This window comes from Carcharodon carcharias, chromosome 19 (assembly GCF_017639515.1).
Source record: "Carcharodon carcharias isolate sCarCar2 chromosome 19, sCarCar2.pri, whole genome shotgun sequence".
NCBI lineage: Eukaryota > Metazoa > Chordata > Chondrichthyes > Lamniformes > Lamnidae > Carcharodon > Carcharodon carcharias.
In genome coordinates this window covers 16,714,276-16,738,576 of record NC_054485.1, presented here as the reverse complement: position 1 = coordinate 16,738,576, position 24,301 = coordinate 16,714,276, and positions in this window count along the sequence as shown.

Below are 24,301 nucleotides of genomic sequence, written 5' to 3'. Positions count from 1 at the left end.
TCTGTCAGTTTTCATCAGTGTTCAGTCCTAACACAAATACTAAGCTTTAACTGTGTTGGTGGTGAAATGGATTCTAATTTAAAATGGGGCAGGTGCCTCGAGAATACACAATGGGCACCAGGGGAATATCTAGTTTATTCCGCAAGTGAACACGACTGGAGATCTGGAATCTATTCTTCCTAAGATAAATAAATGAGTGCTCCTTAGTCCTTATTACAGAGTCTGTGTATTCCCACTTCATGAAGTAAAAACTTAGTTACAGACACTTAAGACAATTGTGAATCTTATCAGCAGTAACTTTTTGTGAGATGGCACAGAGGATGAGCAAGGTAGATGATCAAAGGATGATCAAGGGAGCCAGAAAGGGAGCCAAAAGGAAATAAACACTCGTGTTTTTCTTATTCTTTTCCTATGCCAGGAACTCAGGAGCATGTTGTAACGTCCCATTTCATCACCTTATCAGTACAATCCATGGGCACTTACCTTCTGCTTCTTCAGTTCTCTGCCCTAAGGCAGGTCTGGCCCTCAGACTGAGACCCACCACGGGTAGGGCAAGGCGGGGTCTGACCCACAGCACTGAGACCCACCACGGGTAGGGCAAGGCGGGGTCTGACCCACAGCACTGAGACCCACCACGGGTAGGGCAAGGCAGCATCCGACCCACAACACTGAGACCCACCACGTGTAGGGCAAGGCAGGGTCCGACCCACAGCACTGAGACCCACCACGGGTAGGGCAAGGCAGCATCCGACCCACAGCACTGAGACCCACCACGGGTAGGGCAAGGCAGCATCCGACCCACAACACTGAGACCCACCACGTGTAGGGCAAGGCAGGGTCTGACCCACAGCGCTGAGATCCACCACGGGTAGGGCAAGGCAGGGTCCGGCCCTCAGCGCTGAGACCCACCATGGGTAGGGCAAGGCAGCAGGTCCTGCATCCACCCCAGCTGGTACGGGATTGAATCCCATGCTGGTGGCACCAATCTGAACCAGTTTGGTCATCCAGCCAATTGAGTTGGTGCTGTTGGCATAGGGGCTATAAATGGCCATGAGAATGTGGGGGGGGGGTGGGGCCATAGGGGGTATGAAGGGCCATGAGTGGGGGGGCTGGCTGGGGGCATGAGGTGGTATATGTTGGCATGGATGGGGCTTGGAAGGTGGTGGGGGGGGCGTTTAGGCTTTAATCTTTTTTTAAAAATAACTTAAACAAAGTGCTGGTGCACAGAGGCAAGCCTTCTGCCCAGGCTGTCCAGTTTGAAAGACCAGGTTTGTGGAGCTGGGGATTCTCTCATCTCTGCGCACCCAGCATGGGAACAAAAACCTGGGCTTTGATCTTGGTGAAAATCTGTCAGGAGGAAAAGTGAAGTTTATTTGCTGGAAAGAATAAAAATAAACTCGAAATACATCCAAATTCATGTCATCTGTAACAGAATATATTGGCCTTAAACTGAGAGTTCCAATCACTGTTTATCTACCACCTTCCTCCTTAAGTAACATAAAATGAAACCACTGGGGCATAAAATGACAGTGGTTTAAAGTAGTTTGAGTAAACTCAACCTCCTCCAGTAAACAAGGCTATAATTAAGTGGTGTTGGTTAATGCAGGACCATTGCATGGGTTTACAATATCTCATGTTAATAAATAATGAGGTCAAGACAATGGACCTTTTAAATACAGTAAACGTTTAGCCTTTTCTGGCAGGATGTAATGAAATAAATAACTAGGTGGGATATGTGTGGGAATGTGCGGCAAACAAATACAACATCTGAAATAGAGAAAGGCACAATTCGTATTTTAGGTGTAGCCCTTCGTTAGGACTGAAGAACGAATCTCTCCCTTTTTAGATGCAGAGCGTCTTGCTCTATCATTCCCATCATTTTCCACTTCCCGTCAGGTACAAATATAAAACATAAATAGTAACTGGCATGTCTGGCTAAAGTCAGTGGGCACCATTTTTCAGGTGGGAGTAAGTGGTGGGGTGGGGGGAGGGTGTAACTATGTTGGGAGCAGTTCACTCAGCTGATTCCTGGGCTGAAGGGGTTGTCTTTCGAGGAAAGGTTGGACAGGTTGGGTTTCTATCCATTGAAATTTAGAAGAATGAGGGGTGATCTTATTGAAACCTATGGGGCAGAATCTCCTGTTCAGGGCCCAGGGGGTGGGTCCCACACGCCGATGCGTAAAGTGACGGGCGGCGACGCCAGGCGTGCATCCCAACGTCACCGCGCGTCATTCTCATCTTCCGTTCGGCGGGCGCACCCCGGAGTCAGCTGTGCGCCTGCCGAACTGTCAAAGGCCTGTTAAGGCCATCAGTCAAACAATGAAGTCAATTGAGAAAGCTACCCATCCAGCCTTGAGATGAAAGCAAAGAACTGCGGATGCTGGAAATCCAAAGCAAAAAACAAAAATAAAAACAGCTGGAAAAACTCAGCAGGTCTGGCGGCATCTGCGGAGAGGGACACAATTAACGTTTCGAGTGCGTATGACTCTTCATCAGAACCTTAAGGTTGGGTGGGATGATGTTTCCTGAAGGTTTTATTGATTCAATGAAAATTTTCATGAAAATTCGTAATCATGTGACACTGTCAATGAGGGGACATGTCTGATTAATTTTTTTTTTCAATGTGTCGTTATGAAATTGATCTCCTTGAGGCAGCTCCGTGCCTCAGGGAGATTTCTGTACTCTTGTGCGTGCATGCACGCAGGCCCCGACTCTCCCTCCTGCCCCAGCCCGCACAGGTAGTGCTGAGCACTACCGGACGCACATCACGCTGGACGGGCCTTAATTGGCCCACCCACGTAAAATGATGGCGCTCAGCCGATCACGGGTGGCGAGTGGCTCCGCACCCGCCCACTCCAGCTCCCGGCCTGCCCACCCGATGGGGAGAAAAGCCTCCCCATAAGATCTGGAGGCTGGACGCTGAGACAATGTTTCCCCTTGAGGGGAGCCTAGAACTAGGGTACACGGTCTGGAGATTAGGGAAGACTGAAATAAGGAGAATTCGTTTCTCTAAGAGTGGTGTTAGCCTGTGGAATTCTCTTTCCCAGGGACCAGTGGAGGCTGGGTCACTGAATGCATTCAATGCTGAGTTAGAGAGATTTTTGATCGACAATGGAGTCAAGGGTTTTAGGGAATGGACTGGTAAGTGGAGTTGAGGCCACAATCAGATCAGCCATGATCTTATTGAATGGCAGAGCAGCTCAAAGGCCAAATGGCCTGCTCCTGTTCCTAATTCTTGTGCTCTTGAAGGAGAAGTCCAGGGTCATGGTTGGGGTGCTGGAGGTCCTAGTGGGGGTGTTGGACAGGTGGAGAGCGGGTGCAATGGTTCTGCAGAGGAGGACAAGGGGACATGAAGGACTGCCATTCTGTGCCACTTTCTTCCCTCTCCCTGTTACTAATTCACTTAATTCCCATGGGCAGATGTTATGATCCCCACCAACAGTTTTGTGGGTGTGTGTGGCTGTAAAATTCTTTGGAAGGCCTTCCGACCAGGCTCTCACCCACCCAGATCCCTCTGTAATTTTACAGTTGGATGGGTGAGGCCGAGACCGGTAACCCTGCCCTTGCCCAAATTGAGGCCCTGAAGTGGCCAATTAATGACCGCTTAAGGGCCATTTCCTGCTTAGCTTCAATTTTCAGGCTGGTGGGAGGAGTTCAGGCCAGGGGAGAAGACTGAAGAGTGACCCTGGTCAGGCTTTGGGTGGGTTTGTTGTTGGGGTGGGAGTGGGGGAGTGCCTCCATCAGCAGCCCCCTTTCAACATTGGGTGCCACCCCAAAAGGCCTGGCCCCTGCGTGTGCTCCCTTCCCTCACCCCTGGCCTTTATACCGATACCCCTATCCTGCTGCCCACCCTCCCATGGGGGCCTCACCTCCTGTTATGGCACAGCGGATGGTAAATGCTGGGCTGTTCAAATCCCAGAGGGGAACTTGAAACAACTGTCACAACTATTTTACAATTTGTATTCATTTCAAGATGTGTGCCTTGAATTCAAGGCGAGAATATTGCCCTCGGAGTGCAGGGCCGGGCCCGACACGCCGGCGCACAAAATGGCGTGTGATGATGTCGGGCGTGCGTCCCACCGCGCATCAATTAGATCTTTTGTTTGGCGGGAGGGCCTTGGTGGAGGCTGCGTGCCCACTGAACTGTCAAAGGCCTATCAAGGCCGTTAGGAGATTAATTTAGATAATTAACAACGTTGCCTGTCCAACCTTGAGGTTGTTGGGCAGACGAAGAGCCCAAGCGGCCTTCACGTTTTTCAGGAAACCTCATCCACGGGCGGGATGAGGTTTCCTGAAGGTTTCATAAAACAATAAATAAATTTTGCTAAATTGACAAACATGTCCCAGCTGATGTGACACTGTCACATGAGGGGGCATGTGTAAATAATTTTTCTCTTTCTTTATTAAAAAAAATTCAGTATGCGCTTAATCTCCTCAGCTCTGTGTCTCAGGGAGATTGCTGCGCTCTTTTGCATGCATGCGCGTAAGAGTGCAGGCCCCGACTCTCTGTCCTCCCCCTGCCCGCACAGGTAGCGCTGAGTGCTACAGAACACGTTTTATGCTGGGCAGGCCTTAATTGGCCCGCCTACGTAAAATGGCGGCACGCAGCCGATCGCGGGCAGCGAACGGCTCTGCGCCCGCTCCCGCCTGGCCTGCCTGACATTGGTAAGTTTCTGGCCCAGTAGTAATAAGACCGCTGAGTCTCATAGGTTTCTTACAAAACTAAATTAAACCTTTATTAATAAACAAAAACTGATTTTAAGCACATACGTGGTTTACAAATTACTACTATGATAACTCTTAGCTTCCTTAGTTAATCTGACTCCCAGTCACACCTCCATTAAGGCAAATGTAAGAGGCACAGATTTTAAAAGTCCCAGGCAAAGCAACACATAATACCCTGAACAGTCGAATTCAAAGTGAGTTTTTCTTAGCTTTGGTTCCTTGTAGACAGCAGATTGAGACTTAGATGCTGGAAGCTTTTCACATTTGTGTTAGATCTTAGAATGCCAGCCCTTACACACAGCCTTCTCTCCTTTGTACATATTTTCCCCTTTGAATGCAAATTCCCATTGTTTCACTATGTCTTTGGACTTTTCTTCTCCAATAATAAAAATCTATCATAGTACCAAAATTACCGGCAAACTTTGGGAAAAATAAACGCACTGCTTCTTAACTTCTCCTGCTGGTGAAACATTTCACCTCCTCTTTTGAATTCCAGCGACTTCTGTTATTTAAAAATGGTAACTTTCCTTTTACGCTTCATATTCTACAACTTCAACCATGTTTACCTATTTAACGTTTCAAACCTAGCTTGTCTTCTGATACATCAAAGCCTTCAGACCAGCTGCCTTTAATTCAAAGAGATAAAAACAAAAAACTGCGGATGCTGGAAATCCAAAACAAAAACAGAATTACCTGGAAAAACTCAGCAGGTCTGGCAGCATCGGCGGAGAAGAAAAGAGTTGACGTTTCGAGTCCTCATGACCCTTCAACAGAACTGGGTGAATCCAAAGAGAGGGGTGAAATATAAGCTGGTTTAAGGTGGGGTGGGGGACAGAAGTTGGGGGGGATGGTGTGGTTGTAGGGACAAGCAAGCAGTGATAGGAGCAGATAATCAAAAGATGTCACAGGCAAAAGAACAAAAGAACACAAAGGTGTTGAAGTTGGTGATATTATCTAAATGAATGTGCTAATTAAGAATGGATGGTAGGCACCCAAGGTATAGCTCTAGTGGGGGTGGGGGGCATAAAAGATTTAAAAATAATGGAAATAGGTGGGAAAAGAAAAATCTATATAAATTATTGGAAAAAAACAAAAGGAAGGGGGAAGAAACAGAAAGGGGGTGGGGATGAAGGAGGGAGTTCAAGATCTAAGGTTGTTGAATTCAATATTCAGTCCGGAAGGCTGTAAAGTGCCTAGTCGGAAGATGAGGTGTTGTTCCTCCAGTTTGCGTTGGGCTTCACTGGAACAATGTAGCAAACCAAGGACAGACATGTGGGCAAGAGAGCAGGGTGGAGTGTTAAAATGGCAAGTGACAGGGAGGTTTGGGTCATTCTTGCGGACAGACCGCAGGTGTTCTGCAAAGCGGTCGCCCAGTTTACGTTTGGTCTCTCCAATGTAGAGGAGACCGCACTGGGAGCAACGAATGCAGTAGACTAAGTTCAACGGATCCTTTTACCCACCTCCAATATTCCCCCTCTATCTGGACCCCTCCCTCTGGATTCTTACCTTCTCTTGATCTTTTCATTGAGAACTGTCGGCGCGACATTAGTCGTCTCATTTTCTCTGCTCCTCTCACCCATTCTAATCTGTCTCCCTCTGAACTTACTGCACTCTGTTCTCTCAGGTCCAACCCCAACATTGTCATCAAACCTGCTGACAAGGGTGGTGCTGTTGTTGTCTGGTGCACTGACCTCTACCTCGCGGAGGCTGAGCGTCAACTCGCAGACAATTCCTCCTACCTCTCCCTGGACCATGACCCCACCACTGAACATCAAGCTATTGTTTCCAGGACTGTCACTGACCTCATCTCCTCTGGAGATCTTCCTCCCACAGCTTCCAACCTGATAGTCGCCCAACCTTGGACGGCCCGCTTCTACCTCCTACCCAAAATCCACAAACAGAACTGTCCCAGTAGACCGATTGTGTCAGCCTGTTCCTGGCCAAGGAACTCATTTCTCGTTATCTTGACTCCCTTCTCTCTCCCCTTGTCCAGTCCCTTCCCACCTACATCCGTGATTCCTCTGACACCTTACATCACATCAACAATTTCCAGTTCCCTGGCCCCAAATGCTTCCTCTTCACTATGGATATCCAATCCCTCTACACCTCCATCCCCCACCAGGATGGTCTGAGGGCCCTTAGCTTCTTCCTCGAACAGAGGCCCGAACAATTGCCATCTATCACTACTCTCCTCCGTCTGGCTGAACTTGTTCTCACACTGAACAATTTCTCCTTCAACTCCTCTCACTTCCTCCAAATAAAAGGTGTGGCTATGGGTACCCGCATGGGCCCCAGCTATGCCTGTCTCTTTATGGGGTATGTGGAACATTCCTTGTTCCAGTCCTACTCCGGCCCCCTTCCACAACTCTTTCTCCGGTACATCAATGATTACTTCGGTGCTGCTTCATGCTCTCGTCGGGACTTGGAAAAATTTATTAATTTTGCTTCTAATCTCCAGCCCTCCATCATTTTCACATGGTCCATCTCTGACACTTCCCTTCCCTTCCTTGACCTCTCTGTCTCAATCTCTGGTGATAGACTGTCCACCAATATCCATTACAAACCTACTGACTCCCACAGCTACCTCGACTACAGCTCCTCACACCCCGCTTCCTGTAAGGACTCCATCCCATTCTCTCAGTTCCTTCGCCTCCATCGCATCTGTTCCAATGATGCTACCTTCAAAAACAGTTCCTCTGACATGTCCTCCTTCTTCCTTAACCGAGGTTTTCCACCCACGGTCGTTGTCAGGGCCCTCAACCGTGTCCGGCCCATCTCCCACACATCCGCCCTCACGCCTTCTCCTCCCTCCCAGAAATATGATAGGGTCCCCCTTGTCCTCACTTATCATCCCACCAGCCTCCGCATTCAAAGGATCATCCTCCGCCATTTCCGCCAACTCCAGCATGATGCCACCACCAAACAAATCTTCCCTTCACCCGCCCCCCCGGCGGCATTCCGTAGGGATCGTTCCCTCCGGGACATCCTGGTCCACTCCTCCATCAACCCCTACTCCTCAACCCCCACCTATGGCACCACCCCATGCCCACGCAAAAGATGCAACACCTGCCCCTTCACTTCCTCTCTCCTCACCGTCCAAGGGCCCAAACCCTCCTTTCAAGTGAAGCAACATTTCACTTGCATTTCCCCCAACTTAGTCTACTGTATTCGTTGCTCCCAATGTGGTCTCCTCTACATTGGAGAGACCAAACATAAACTGGGCGACCACTTTGCAGAACACCTGCGGTCTGTCCGCAAGAATGACCCAAACCTCCCTGTCGCTTGCCATTTTAACACTCCATCCTGCTCTCTTGCCCACATCTCTGTCCTTAGTTTGCTGCATTGTTCCAGTGAAGCCCAACGCAAACTGGAGGAACAGCACCTCATCTTCCGACTAGGCACTTTACAGCCTTCCGGACTGAATATTGAATTCAACAACTTTAGATCTTGAACTCCCTCCTCCATCCCCACCCCCTTTCTGTTTCTTCCCCCTTCCTTTTGTTTTTTTCCAATAATTTATATAGATTTTTCTTTTCCCACCTATTTCCATTATTTTTAAATTTTTTATGCCCTGCTAGTCTTTCCACCCCACCCCCACTAGAGCTGTACCTTGAGTGCCCTGCCATCCATTCTTAATTAGTACATTCGTTTAGATAATATCACCAACTTCAACACCTTTGTGTTCTTTTGTTCTTTTGTCTGTGACATCTTTTGATTATCTGCTCCTATCACTGCTTGCTTGTCCTTACAACCACACCACCCCCCACAACTTCTCTTCCCCCCTCCCCCCCCCCCACCTTAAACCAGCTTATATTTCACCCCTCTCCTTGGATTCACCCAGTTCTGTTTAAGGGTCATGAGGACTCGAAACGTCAACTCTTTTCTTCTCCGCCGATGCTGCCAGACCTGCTGAATTTTTCCAGGTAATTCTGTTTTTGTTTTGGATTTCCATCATCCGCAGTTTTTTTGTTTTTATCATGGTACTAATGAAGCTGTGGCTGTGTCTCCTTAATGTTTGTGTTTTCTGCTAAAGAGAAAAATGTGGTTGCAATTGCTTCTGTGACTTAGTCACTGCTGCCAACAAAATGGGGTTTGCACAGCTAATATGCAAGATAATGATGAATGAGTTGAAATGGGATTTTTTTGGTCTACTACAATTGAAGCTCTTTCAATTTTGACACATGCATGCTCCTGAGTCTTGCAATCTAGTTCATGGCCCAAGTTTAACTTTTGGATAGATTTCAGTGTTACTTTGCCTGCTAATCTCCACTTAAATTAAAAGAGAGAATAAGTGGCTAAATGCTGTTCTAATTTAGTGAAGATCTAGTCTTCCTCTTTAAACAAAATGCACAATAGTTTAAAGGAGAACAAACATTTGTCTCCAGCATTGTATGTGTAGATAAGATGAGACAGCTGTAGGAATTTATAAGGATTTCCTGTCCAGCACAAATTAATCCTGGAATTGTTGAGGTTATTTTAGCACCCTTGTAAATTTTTTAAAATATTTTCTACTCTTCTTACACAAGGTTATTTCAACTCTAATGTCTTAGGTTGCTCCCATGGGAAACACTCAACTCCTAATACTTTTGTGAATATCTATACCTGTATTAGCTCCAACCTGTGCAAGCATTCACTAATGCACCTGGGATGACAAAACAGTAAACCCCATTGTTAATTGCTTCTTGTTTCTGGATTTGTTCTATGCCTTCAAAGGAATCCCATGCATTTTTAATGAGTGAATACATCACCTGTCAGACTCCCTTTTAAGTTTAAGAACATCAGTTGAATTATGTTAACAAGAGACAAGCACTCAATTAACAAATAGGTTATCAATGGATATATATTTGCAGCAAAACGTCTAAAGTTAACTTCTGAAGTGGGAAAAACAATGAAAAGATCGGTGTGCCAATAATCGTGAGGGTGCCATCCCTATAGATTTGCCATATAGATATATAGGAAGGATGTGATTGCACTGGAGGGGGTGCAGAGGAGATTTGCCAGGATGTTGCCTGGGATGAAACATTTAAGTTATGAAGAGAGGTTGGATAGGTTTGGGTTGTTTTCGTTGGAACAGAGTAGATTGAGGGGCGACCTGATCGAGGTGTACAAGATTATGAGGGGCACGGACATGGTGGATAAGGAGCAGCTGTTCCCCTTAGTTGAATGGTCAGTCACAAGGGGGCATAAGTTCAAGGCGAGGGGCAGGAGATTTAGAGGGGATATGAGGAGAAATTTTTTTACCCAGAGGGTGGTGACGGTATGGAATGCGCTGCCTGGGAGGGTGGTGGAGGCGGGTTGTCTCACATCCTTTAAAAAGTACCTGGGTGAGCACTTGGCACGTCATAACATTCAAGGCTGTGGGCTAAGCGCTGGTGAATGGGATTAAGTAGGCAGGTCAGGTGTTTCTCACGTGTCAATGCAGACTCGATGGGCTGAAGAGCCTGTTCTGCACTGTGATTCTGTGACTGTACCTGCCCGGACCTTCAAGTGTTGATTCAACCAGAACTTGCAGGCTCAGTGGGATGGCTTCTGATACATCATGGACATGTGGGTAGATGGACTATTGAGGGCAAATCTTGAGCGCCTGACTGCCACCTCACCTGGAAAAACTATGAGGCGTGTTGTGCGTTTGCCGGATTGTTGTATATTTGATACGTTTGATTGGCCTCAGAGCAATGTCGGGATCGTACTAGTTTCTAAGTCTGCAACAGGTTTATTTAAAGTGCTTTCAAAATATTTCTGCAATCACAAAATGCCTGCTCTTGTGCTGCTCAGCATTAGCTTCTAGTAGCTTCTGTGGTGCCTGTTCACTTAGCCCAGATTTTCGTCCGCGAGTCAGAATTCCCGGCTCTGCGAAACCGGCCTTTAAAAATGGGACTTTCGGTCTTGGGCGGGGGGGAGGTGTGGGGTTGGGGGCTGGGCTAACAGGGCTGGATTAGATGTTGGGGTGGGCGACCCTGGAAGGACTGAGTGAGGAGGATGCCGGGTGCCGGGTAGGGCTGGGGGAAAGGCCTTGGGAATCCAGCGCTGCGTTAGAGAAGAAAACACGGGGCAGGATTTTCCAACCCGCTGGCAGGCACGTGCCTGACCTGATGGGGTGTAAAATAGTGTGTGATGACGTCGGGGGGAAGCATCCTTACATCATTGCGCACCAGCGCAGTATTTCAGTCAGCGGGCACACGTGAAAGTCGGAAGTGCGCCGGCCGATAATTAAAAGGCCTATTAAAGCCTTTAAAGCATTAATTAGCAATGATTTTTTTTTTGCGGCCTGTCCAACCTTACAGTTGGCGGGTGGGCAAACCAGCCAGGTGGCCTCTGTGTTTTTCAGGAAACCTCGTCCACGGGTGGGATGAGGTTGCGTAATTACATTTTTAAAAAATTTTAAACGTTTGGGCAGAATTTTTATAATGCATATGTTTAGGTGAGTGAGTCCCGATGTTTGGACATTTTTTCCGCATTTATAAACCTTTATTTGATGGTTTTATATTCGTCATCTCCCTGAGGCAGCTCTCTCTGCCCTCAGGGAGCTTTCATTCCGCGCTCCCCCCCCCCGTGCCCCTCGCTGACTTCAGCGCTCGCTCTCCTCCCGCACCGCCCCCCCCACCCTGGCAGCGCTGGGCCTTTCAGCGGGCCCTTCACTCTGGCTGCCCATTAATTGGCCAGCTGGCGTGAAATCGCGATCGGGGGCCAATCACGGCAGGGGTTGTTTCCCAGCCACTCCCAGGCCCGCCCACCATGCCCACCTGACGACCCGAAAATCCGGCCCATGAAACATTCATTCTCATCCCTGAAGCCTCCCCTCCCCTCTCCCACACACTCCCCATGCCCCATCCATGACAGTCCATGCCACCTCATGCCCTGTATCCACCCCTAACCCCTCATACCCTCCATGCCAACATATGCCCCTCCACCCATCCCCCCTGTCACCTAATACCCTCCATGCTAAACTATGCCCCCTACTCACTCCTCATTGCTCCTCATATCCTCAGTGCCAACCTTTGCCCCTCAAGCACACCCCATAGCTCTTCATACACTTCAGGCCAAACTATACCCCTTCGCTCACCACCCATGGCCCTTTATAGCCCCTATGCCAACTTAGTACCAACTCATTCCAACCCACCACACTTTACCCTTACACTTATCATGCCAACTCACCCAAGTATCCACCGTGGGCAGACTTCAGGACTGATGCAGAGATGAGATAAGGTTCGAAGTGGCTGCTGCAGATGGAAAAAAACATTCTCATCTGCAAGGACGCATTTACTACATTTACATTCCTTCAACTAAATAAAGCTTTATGACAACAAACATACAATTCAAGTGCACATTCCTTATATTATAGTATATAATACAAGCATTAGAATACATAGTCTCACTTCAAAGTGTCCATAGCCACTTGTAACTGTCAATCAAACTGTGAAATAGCAGGCCTCCTACTGTGATAATGGACAGTCGTGAAATCAGCTATGCAGCAGTAATCCAGTTATACAAGCCCTCAGGCTTATGTCACAAACAGAGTGAAATAGCAAGCAAACGTTTGTATTTTAAACTATCTAGTCATTTTTCTAAGATTTAAAGGGCAGGGTTTTTAAATCTTTTGACAACTTCCTTTGGCAGGTGCTTTTGACAGGTCCTGTTGACAGTTTAGACAGTTGATTTTGACAAGCCTGTTGACAGTTCCAGTGAACTTGTAATGAGTTGATGCACATTTTACACACACTTATACCAACTTTTAACAATGACAAAGGGCACCTGACCTCCCCCAAAGGGGACCTGACCTCCTCCAATGGGTGCCCAGGACCAGATACAAAGGGGTACCTTACCCCTCTAAAGGGGTACCCTGGCTATCCAAACAAGTCCACAAAGTTCAAACCTGTTCTTAGCTGGTCTACTCTGAACACTTCTGGTTTCACACTTCAGAGCTACCAAAATCTGACTTCAGTGGAGGCAGCTGATGACTTAAATGGCCAACTGCTTCTGTAAAATGCGCTTGCACAAAACGCGCACCACCCCTATCCCCACACCCAGCGGAAATGGGAATTGCCCTGTTCGGGTCGGGACTTATGATTTTTGGCCACTTCTGCCACTTTCACCACAATGGAGAGGCTCTGGTGCAGCCAACACCCTTAGATGCCTGTATACCTCATCTCATTGGGCACCAGAGCTCAGCTCTCAAATGAACTGAGAAGTGGAAACACTTAACACAATGAGTTTCTGCGCCTGGTTCTATACAGGAATAAGAATAGGCCATTCAGCCCTTCAAGTCTGATCCACATCATTCTACTGGATCGGGGCTGATGTATACCCCAACCCCCTTTTCTCACCTTCGCTTCCTAGGCCTTGCTAGATTTATTTTCAGTTGAAGCCTATCAATCTTATTTCTGAACGTTTCAACTGATCCGGCAGCAACTGTTTTTTTGGGTGAGGGAGTTCCGGGTTTCCATTACCCTTGTACGATAAAGTAGTTCCTCATCTCATTCTTAAATGGCCTCGCTGTAAATTTGTTCTGGATTCTCCCACCATTGGTGTATCTACCCAATTGACACCAAATTTCCCTTCAACCCCCTAAATTCAAAGGAATGCAAAACAAGTTTATGCAACCTGTGCTCATAATTTTATCCTTTCAGCCCCCATATCATTCTGTTGAATCTACACTGTGTGCCTCCCCCCACCCAAGCTTAGTGTATCTTTGCTGAGCCTTAGTGCCCAGAAATGAACACAGCTTTCCGTATAAACTCTGATCAATTTTTTCTGCAGCCAAAGCATCAGTTCCTCACATTAACATTCCAACCCCTTTGAAAGAAAGGCCAAGATTCCACTAGGCTTCCTGTTTAGATTGAGTACAAAATCACGATACTGCAGATGCCGGAAATCTGGAATAAAGTTCTGGAAATACTCAGCTGGTCAGAACTATTCAGATGAAAGATTATCAGCTTGAAACGCCAAGTTTGTTCCCTGTTCCACAGATAATCCCGGGCCTGCTGAGTTATCCCAACGTTTTCTGTAATTCATTTTAACACCTGTGTATTAGCTGGTAGGACTTTGTTCGCAAAGGCACACAAATCCCTTTGCTCATTCCATGCTCCTGGCTGCCCTTCATTAAGGAACAGATATGTCTTTCTCAGATCCACGTTGAATTCTGGCCTGTATTTTCACAGTGGCATAGAGCCTCTTCGTCGTGGTGAAAATGGTGCAAAAGTGCAACACTTGAAACTTTATTTCAGTTAATTTCAGCATGAGGTCTCCCCAGTGTGGATACTGAGTGAGTTGATATGGTCGGTGTATGGGTAAACAGTGGGGGTGGGTGGTATGGGTTGGCATGAGTTGGCCTTAAGTTGGCATAGTGGCTATAAAGAGCCATACGGGATGAGACCATAATAATGATAATTTTGAAGGGCCACGGCATTGGGTGGCAAGGCATTGGTTGACCAGGAGGTATGAGGGGACGTGGGGTTGGCTGTGGAGCATGCTGTGGCATGGGTTGGCATGGATGGGGCATGGCGGGGGGGGAGAGTGTGTGGGTATGTGAAGATTGAGGGCTGGAGGGCTTTTTAATTTTTTATATGTATTTTTTAAACGTTGATACTTCTGCCCAGCTTTCTTCTACAGCTGGTATCCTCTGCACTCATTCCAGGATCACCTGGCCTGACTCCCAGGGAACTCTGCCACCCCAGAATGAAAATCTAATCTTCCAGACCACTTCCTCCTGGGTTGCATTTACGGGGCTGGAAAATATCCCGATTCTGCACTCCCAACACGGGCGGGGGGGTGGGGGGTGAAATCTAGGTCTTTATCTGTCATAAGTTTGTCCACTCACTTAATCTTCCTGCAGCCCTTTGTAACTTCCTGCCATCTTTACACAACTTACACTCACTCTGATTTCAGCGTCATTTACAAAGTTGTTCATACAACTCTCTATTTTTTCATCATTCCCATCAAGCTGTTTTTGCATTATGGTGAAAAGTTGAGGTCCCGATATTGACCTCTGAGGAACACAACTTTCACATTGTGCTAGTTGGAGAAATGTTCCATTAACCACACTCTCTGATTCCTGTTTCCCAACCAACAACTGACCCATGTCACAAGGTTACCTCCTATTCTGTGTGGACATAAAAACATGAGAAAAAGAGAGCAGGACTAGGCCCTTTGAGACTGCTTCACCATTCAACAAGATCATGCCTCATCTTCTACCTCATTACAGTCTTCCTGTGCTGTCCCCCTATCCTCAATTCCCTTAGTCTCCAAAGATCTAGCGACCTCTGTCTTGAAAATAGTTGGCGGGGCAGGCGAAAAGGTCAAGCGGCCTTTGCACTTTTGTGGAAACCTCATCCACGGGTGGGATGAGGTTTCCAAAAGCAAATAAAAATCAAATAAAAGCTTTATTTTTTCATTAATAACATGCCCCTGCTCATGTGACAGAGTGACATTTCTCCAACTAGCACAATGTGAAAGTTGTGTTCCTCAGAGATCAATTTCGGGACCTCAACTTTTGTTGGACGAGCAGCGAAAAATTTCTTTTAATTAGGTTTTTAGTGGCCTTAATTGGCCTGATGATTGTCAGTGGGTGCGCTGTCGACTCCAGCACATGCCTGCCGACTGAAACATCGTGTGAGTGTGCGATGATATTGGGACACGCACCCAACATCGTCGTGCGTCATTTTACGCCCAGTTTGTTCGGGCGCACATCAACCCGCCAAACTAAATATTTTACCCCAGCTGTAGCCTCACCAATATTCATTTTTCCTAATAACCTTTTGTGCAGAACCTTATCAAATGCCTTCTGAAAGTTCATATAGATGATATCCACAGGCACTCCAAAATGCATCATTCTAGTGGAGGCATGGGCTGGCTCTGGAGAAGGGTCACACGGACTTGAAACGTTAACGCTGTTTCTCTCTCCACAGATGCTGCCAGACCTGCTGAGCTTTTCCAGCATTTTCTGTTTTTGCACCATTCTAATGGTCTCTTCAAAAATAGACTTTGGCATATATAAATAGTCAGGCATGGCCTACCTTTCACAAATCCATGTTGACTCTGTTCAGCCCATATCTGTCTAAGTGCTCAATCCCTCAATGTTGATAACAAACCAGATGTTTAACCCACAGGTCTATTGTTACTTGCGGAGGAATTTTATGGCCCTCTCGCTGGTGGGATTTTCTGGTCCTGCCTCTGGTTTCTCTGTCTCTTCCTCTTCAGTAATGGAGGGTCATTTGCAATTTATCAATCCATTCTTCTGATGACGTGCATTTTGTGGGTGCTAAAAAAATCAAGGGAATGACAGAGGTCTGATGCAACCAGGGCTCTCGCGGAACCCTGTGGAGTTTCGGGATCTGTAAACTGAAGAACTAAGCCTGGCCTTTAAAAGTAACTTTTGAAATACACAGAGAGTTTCTTCCATTTTGAATTGTTCACCACTGTGGGAATCTTTAACTATCTCAATGGCTTGCCAAACCAAATTTTCTAATTTCCAAGATTTCCTTCTCTTAAGGAAGATCGAATTGTGTCCCACAACCCTGAATCTCTCCCCTTTTCCCCACCCACCCCCCAATAAATATTGCTGAACAGAATAGTCCCTTTTCTAACTCAGGGAAGAGTTATTAGACTTTCTGTGCTTTGGATATTCTGACCATTCATACTAAACATCGCGTGAGTGCGCGATGATGTCGGGACACACGCCTGACATTGTGTGCGTCATTTTACGCCCATTTTGTTCGGGCGCATGTCAACCCGCCAAACTAAATATTTTACCCCAGCTGTAGCCTCACCAATATTCATTTTTCCTAATAACCTTTTATGCAGAACCTTATCAAATACCTTCTGAAAGTTCATATAAATGATATCCACAGACGCTCCAAAATGCACCATTCTAGTGGAGGCATGGGCTGGCTCTGGAGAAGGGTCACTCACTCATTTATAAACAAAACTAATCACACCTTATTAGTTATTAATGATTATTTGTGTCCAAATTATTGTGTGTGTATATAAATATATAGTCATTTGGTATTACAGAACTTGAATATTGCTGAAAAGAGAGACTTTTTTTGTTAAAGCTTTTCCTCTTGAACTCATTAGGGCTATTTGCAAGAATACCAAATGTAAAGGGAACAACAATTTATACTTTATGAGAAGAAAGTGTGGATTGGTTGGTAAGTGGACTCTGATTGGTAGAGACGTTGCTATGGAGAAAGAGCCATTTGGTGGTGACTGACAATTAATGCCAAACACTGTTTGAAATTTAAACCAGGCAACTTAACTCTCTCTCTCTCTATATATATATAAATGCATATATATATATATATATATATATATGATTAGATCACACCTGGAATGCTAAGTACAATTCTGGTTGGTTGCCAGATATAGAGGTACTGGATAGAGTGCAAAGAAGGTTTCCATGGATGATATCAAAAATGGTGGGGGTGGGGGTATACTTGTGAAGAAAAGATAAACAGGCTTTTACCTTGAAAAGCAAAGGCCAATGGGGTGACCTAATAGAGGTTTTGCTAGTAGACACAGCTGGAACATTTCCACATGTGCAGAAGAACAAAACTAGAAGCTGCTAATATAAGATAATCACCAAAAAATTCAAATGGAGTAGTCAGAAGAAATGTCTTTACCCAGAGAGTAATGAAAGTATGGAACATGCTACCACAGGGAGTGGTTGAAGTGAATAGTATAGATGCTATTGTGAAGGGGAAGCTAGACAAGCATATGAGGGAGAAGGGAATAGATGGATACAAAGGTAGAGTTAGATGAGGAAAGACAGGGGGTGTTGAGTGGAGCATAAACGCCATTACAGACTGATCAGGGAAATGGCCTTATTTCGATGCTGTATATTTTATATCTCAGCCGTTTTTCAAATGCAACTACCACCCACTCAGAGCAAAATGAACTATTTTCAGGAGATATACTCACTTTTCCAGAATCAGTCTATCCAATTCAGGTCACAGGGAGTCACAGCCTATCCTGACAGGCAAAGGGCACGGTATACTCAGGGCAGGGCACCAGTCCATCATAGTGCACACACTCACAGGCAATTTAACCGTAGACAATCCATCTAACCAGCATGTCTTTGGACAGTGGGAGGAAACCAGGGCACCCAGTAGAAGCCCACAAAGACACAGGGAGAACATGCAGACTCTACACAAACAGACACCCGAGGTCAGAATCAAACCCGTGCCACTAAAGCTGTGAGGCAGCAGCACTAACCACTGTGCCACCCTGCTGCCCTTCAGAAGATACAGATATTCAATATAAAGAACTGATTCTTTCCAGTCCCTCTTCTAGCTTTGACTGATCTTCATTTTAAACACAAGTATCCCATTGGCTAAATTTCCACCAATTCTCGGTGTGATGATACTGTTCAGGGCTGGAAGGCAGTGCTTTGAGGTTAAAGGGAGGGTGTAAAAAAAGTTTTCCTAATTGCTTTGCCAGTAAAGATACTATCCAGAGTGAGCCTGAGCCTTGCATACAAAAAGTCCCAGGTTCGGTCCCTTGTCTATGCTAAGTTATTTGACCACAACTGGTTCTCTAGCTGAGGCGCTATAATTAGCCTCAACTGGGAGAAAGCTTAGACAGGGTTTGCAGCTCCTGATCATTATCTGGTGACCTCTGCTGAAATGTGTACGTGGGTGGGCATCAGGTGTGAAGGGGATCAGACTAGCCATCATTATCCTCCAATATCAGGAAGGCTGAGGAGAATCAACTTCCCAGCTTATACATGTGAGGAAACTACAATTGTTTACCCTGTAGGGTCTTAAATCACAACACTTGTGACACACCATAGGAACTTATTCAAATGTCATTGTTTCTGACAATTTGCTAATTATTTTCTTCATGCCTTCAGGATGACCTTTCATTCGGCCAACTGCTACCAGCTGTGGAACACTGTCACAGTCTCATGATACCCTGAGCTGATAAGTGTCTGCATGGCCTCAGCTCCTCTCCCAGCTGCTTCCAACTAGAATGGCCTTATAACTTAAAACAATAACAACTACTTGCATATATATATTTTTAGAGCAGCTTTACATAATAAAACATCCCAGGGCCCTGCACAGCAGTTTGCCATCCAGCCACATTAGGAAATATTAGGATAGGAGGTGACAGAAAACTTGGCTGGAAAGCCGCATAGGAACAGAAGTAGGGCTAAGCTCCACTTGGAGCCTGTTCTGCCATTCAATGAGATCAGGATTGAACTGTGACCTAATGTCATATACCTGCCCTTGAGCTAAATTTTAAGGAATGTCATAAAGGAAGAGAGTGGGGCGGAGAGGCTTAGAGAGGAAATTCCAGATCAGAACTTCGGCTGAGGCAGTTGAAGCTGCCAATAACGGAATGATTAAAACCAGGGATTTTTTAGAAATTCATTCATGGGATGTGGGTGTCACTGGCTAGGCAAGCATTTATTGCCCTTGTTCAGAGGGCATTTAAGAGTCAATCACGTTGCTGTGGGTCTGGAGTCACATATAGGCCAGACCAGGGAAGGGCAGCAGATAAAGGACATTAGTGAAGCAGGTGGGTTTTTACAACAATCATTTCGTTGTTATCATTAGACTTTAAATTCCAAGTTTTTACTGAATTCAAATTCTACTATCTGCCTGGTAGGATTAAAACCTAGGTCCCCAGAGCATTAGTGGATTATGGGCCCAGCAACAATACCACTACGCGGTCACCTCCCCAGATGCATAAGAGGCCGGAATTGGAGGAGCACAGAGGATGTTACAGAGATGGGAGGAATTTGACTGAACTGGTTTTATTTTTAGATGTTCTATTACTTCCACTTTACCGAACTATTCTGCTGGGTCCTGATGAAAGAAGTCAATACAAGTTTGGAAGTCAACAAAAGACATTTGAACAATTCTCTAGACTATCTGCAACAGATGTTTAGCTTAACATCTATCACAGGAAAAGTGCTGGAATCTATTATCGAGGAGGTTACAGCAGGACACTTAGGCCAGAATCTTCCGGTCAGCATGCAGGGGTGGGCCCCGCTTGCCGATGCGTAAAATGACGTGGGGTGATGCTGGGCGTGCATCCCAATGTCACCCCGTGTCATTCCGATTCCGGGCGGGCTCCGGAGTCAGCTGCGTGCCCGCCAAACTGTCAAAGGCTTAATAAGGCCATTTAAATATCAATTAAAATAACTGACGGAGCTGCCCATCCAACCTTAAGGTTGGTGGGGCAGGTGAAGAGCCCAGGCGGCCTTCGCATTTAAATCACTGAACCTCCTCCACGGGCGGGATGTGGTTTCATGAAGGTTTTTAAACTTCAATTAAAAATTTTAATAAAATCCACAGACATGTCCCAGCTCGTGTGACACTGTCGCATGAGGGGACATGTCTTTAAAAAAAATTTTTTTTTTCTTTACTTAGATCTTTCAAAATTCAGCTCTGTGCCTCAGGGAGATTTCAATGGTCTTTCAAGCCCGTGCGTGAAAGAGTGCAGGCCCCGACTCAACCTCCTCCCGCCTGCACAGGGAGAGCTCAGCGTTTCCGGGTGTGCGTCACGTTGGCTGGGCCTTAATTGGCCCACCCACGTAAAATGGCAACGCCCAGCTGATCGGGGGCGGCAGTCAGCTGCGCACCCGCCCGTGCCTGCTCCCGCTCAGCACCACCACCCCCCCCACCCCACCCCCCCGACAGGGAGAAAATTTTCCCTTTAGAAAATCTCAATGCAATATGACAGAGCCAATTTGGTTTTGTGAAAGGTAACTCGTGATCTTTGAGGAAGTGACGAGCAACATGGATAAAGGGGATCCTGTAGCTGTGGTGCACTTAGATTTCCAGAAGACGACTGACAAGGTGCCACAAAATAAGAGCTCATTGTGCAGGGGCTAACATGTTAGCATAGACAGAGGATTGGTTAGCTAACAGGAAACAGAGAGTGGGCATAAATGGATCATTTTGGGGATGGCAAGGTGCATTGAGTAGAGAGCCGCAGGGATCAGTTCTGGGGCCCCAACTATTTACAATCTATCGTAATGATTTGGATGAAGGGACTGAATGTATAGTTACTGAACTTGCTGCTGTCACAAAGATAGGTAGGAAAGTAAGTTGTGAAAAGGATGTAAGAAGTCTGCAAAGGGACATTGAGAGGTTAGTGAATGGGCAAAAACTTGGCAGATGGAGCATAATGTGGGAAAATGTGAATCTGTCCACTTTGGCAGAAGGAATAAAAAAGCAGTATACTACTTAAACGGGGAGAGATTGCAGAACTCTGAGGTACAGAGGGATCTGGGTATCCTGGTCCATGAATCACAAAAGGTTAGTGTGCAGGTACAGCAAGTAATTAGGATGAAGTCATTTATTGCCAGGGGAATGGAATATAAAAGTAGGGATGTTTTGCCATGGTTGTACAGGGCATTGGTGAGGCCACATCTAGGGTACTGTGAACAGTTTTGGTCTCGTTATTTAAGAAAGGACATAATTGCATTAGAAGCAGTTCAGAGAAGGTTCACTCGACTGATTCCTGGAATGAGGGGCTCCTCCTATTAAGAAAGGTTGGAGAGGCTGGGCCTGCATCCGTTGAAGTTTAAAAGATTGAGAAGTGACCTTACTGAAACATGTAAAGGTCTTGAAGAGACTTGCTAGGGTGGATGCTGAAAGGATCTTTCCCTTTGCAGGAGAGACTAGAACTAGGGGGACAGAGTTTAAAAAAAGGGGTTCCCCATTTAAGATGGAGGTGAAGGGAAATATTTTCTCTTGGTGGGTCGTGAGTCTGTGGGACTCTCTTCCCCAGAGAGTGGTGGAGGCAGTGTCTTTGAATATCTCTAAAGCAGAGGTAGTAAGATTCTTGACTAACAAGGGGGTCAAAGGTTATTGGGAGTAGGCAGGAAAGTGAAGTTGAGGCCACAATCAGATCAGCCATGATCTTATTGAATTGCGAGAAGCAGGCTAAAGGGTCGAATGGCCTACTCCTGCTCCTAATTAGTGTTTTTGTATACAGTTAAAATGGCCATCACACTCCGGCCTGTTTAACAATTTTCAAAGCATAACTCCCTCGTTCCAAAATCTGAGTCAGGTGTGATTACTGCTGTCTGCTGATGCATCTACAGTATTTCGCTTTGGTATTAGCGTTTAATTCACTGCCACTTCCCTTCCAGGAATGCTCACCAAGAAGAAGGACTGCTCTTCCCTCCGATGGGATCTCCACTTGTCTCTTCTACCCTGTTCACCTTCATTGCTTTCCATTTCCCTCCTGGTGTTTGATCAGGTATCTACAGAGCTCGCTTCCACAGTCACATCTCCTTCTTTAACAACTGTCTCCAGCTCCAATTTATTACAGCTGGATTTCAACTGAGAATCCACCCATCAGCCTGAATATAATTCCGAGGCAGTGCCCCCGTCCTGCTACCCCTCTCGCCCCCGCCCCCCCACCAGCTGAAATGCCATTGGCGAGCCCAACTCCATGTGACTGGGAAACGCCGACTTGATTTGACGGCTGGCTGGTCAGTAATTGGCTCAGTTCAAGACTTCTGCGAGCTGCCAGCCAATCAGATTCCTGGCAGCTCTTTAATCCCAGGGAGCAGTGGCTACTGCTGGGACTGCAGCCAGTCCACCATGAAGTTTGTCACTGGAATCAGGTACCAAGGTGAGCAGAAGGGGGGTGGTTTTACTGAGACCAGCCTTGCAAGCCCCAATGAGGGTGAGGCGAGCAGCGACCGGGAGGGCAGGGGAGAATAAGCAGGAGCGGGGAGTACGGTGGGAGTGGGGTCTCTGTTGGGCACAGGGTGCCTGAGCAGCAGGATTCCCCCTATTTGCAACAAGGCCACTAGGGTTTACCCAGCAGACTCACCGCACCTCCCATCACTGGTAAGATATCAGCAGTTAAGGGCCTCAATTGGCCCTAAGCATTATGGGCTGCCCGACCCCTCCCTCGGTGTTGGTGAAATATTAGTCAATGGGGATAGGCAAGGCCACCCGTCCACTTCACCTGGTTTTACACAACCCCTCCTCACCTACTAGCCTGCTCCCAGTGGGTGAGGATGTAAGATTCCAATCTTTGTGTTTTGGATCCACCCACGATTACAGATACCTCCTAGTTCCTCGACCCGCTGTTCACCCGCGTCCTAAGATCCACTGACAATGCCGTGAGCAGCCACGTGCATGCTCTCAATCTCTCTCGTAAGCAGCGCTGACTCAATCTCTCTCGTAAGCAGCGCTGACTCAATCTCTCTCGTAAGCAGCGCTGACTCAATCTATCTCAGGGCTGGCCTGGCTCACAGTTTCACTTCATCCTTTATGCCATCCGGCACTTTACAAATAAAGAAAGTTCAGAGACCTGAAGCGTGGGGCGGAATTTAACACCCTCCCTCGTGGCAAGTTTGGTGGCGGGAAAGGCATTTAATCAGGGGGGTGGGTGGTGAGCAGGGATCGCGCCATCTTTCCACCTCTGCCCCTGATAAGCCCATGGCAGGAAGGCTCACGGGCAACCAGCCCCTCCTACTGCCAACTGAGGCAATTAAGTGGCCAATTAATGCCCATTTAAGGGCCTCATCTCTCCCCCCCCTCCCCCGCTGCTAATAACCCAGGAATGGGCAAGACACTCGCCACATGGGCAGACCGACAAGCAAACGCTGTCGGGGTTGCTTGTGGGTTTCTGGGCAGGGGGGTGTGGTATGGTTTGGGGGCCCTTGTTCAGAGGCACTCAGTGCTTGATTGAGGGACCCAGCATCAGGAAGGTGGGTGTCCGCTGGGAGGCACCATCTTGCCCTTACTTTCTAACCCCTCCCCCATGACTCCCACCCTTCGAGCCCCCCTCTTGCCATCACTCACCTGGGCCTGGGCCCTTCGATGATCTTGGGCCTGGGGTGGGTGTAGTACCTGCAGCAGCCATCGTGCCTCCATGGCGACGCTACAGAGCAATGAAGAGATGCTGTCCAATCACCAGCTCGCGAGAAAGACCCCGATACTTCCATTTAATACTGCCCATTAACTCAGTTTCTCTGCACAGATGCTGCCTGACCCTGCTGAGCATTTCCGCATTTTCTGTTTTTATTTTATCTGAGCTTTGCTGTAAAGGATGGGATCAAGTTGGTCCCTATTGAGTCGTTGTCCTTCAGGGAACGGAACTTGAATATTGCTGAAAGAGAGACATGTTGCTGAAACTTTTCATCTTGCACTAAACAGGACAACTGTAAGAATACCAAATTTTAAACAATCACAACAATTTACACTACAGGAGAAAAGCATGCTGATTGGCTGGCAAGTCAATTGCTCGGCTGAGATGTTGCCATGGAGAAAGCACAGGGAACTATCGGCTCCCCAAGCTTCCGTCTAATGCAAAAAAGGCACAAGGGGCTGTTGAGTGCCAAGGCATGCTGCTTAAAAGGCGCTGGAGCTCTGGGACTTTGTCCCAGTTTTACTTATATTGCGGCCTCTAGCCCTCACCCCTCATCCATACACCATGTGGGGAGACCGACAAGAAAAACTCATGCCAACTCTTTGAGCTGTGAATTTACAGCTCCCCACTGTGATAATGATAGGTTGTCGAAGCAGTCAAGCAGTAATAATACCATAATGATAACCCTTAAGTCATCCAACTGCTACTGAAACTGAAGACACTATTTTTTTCAACC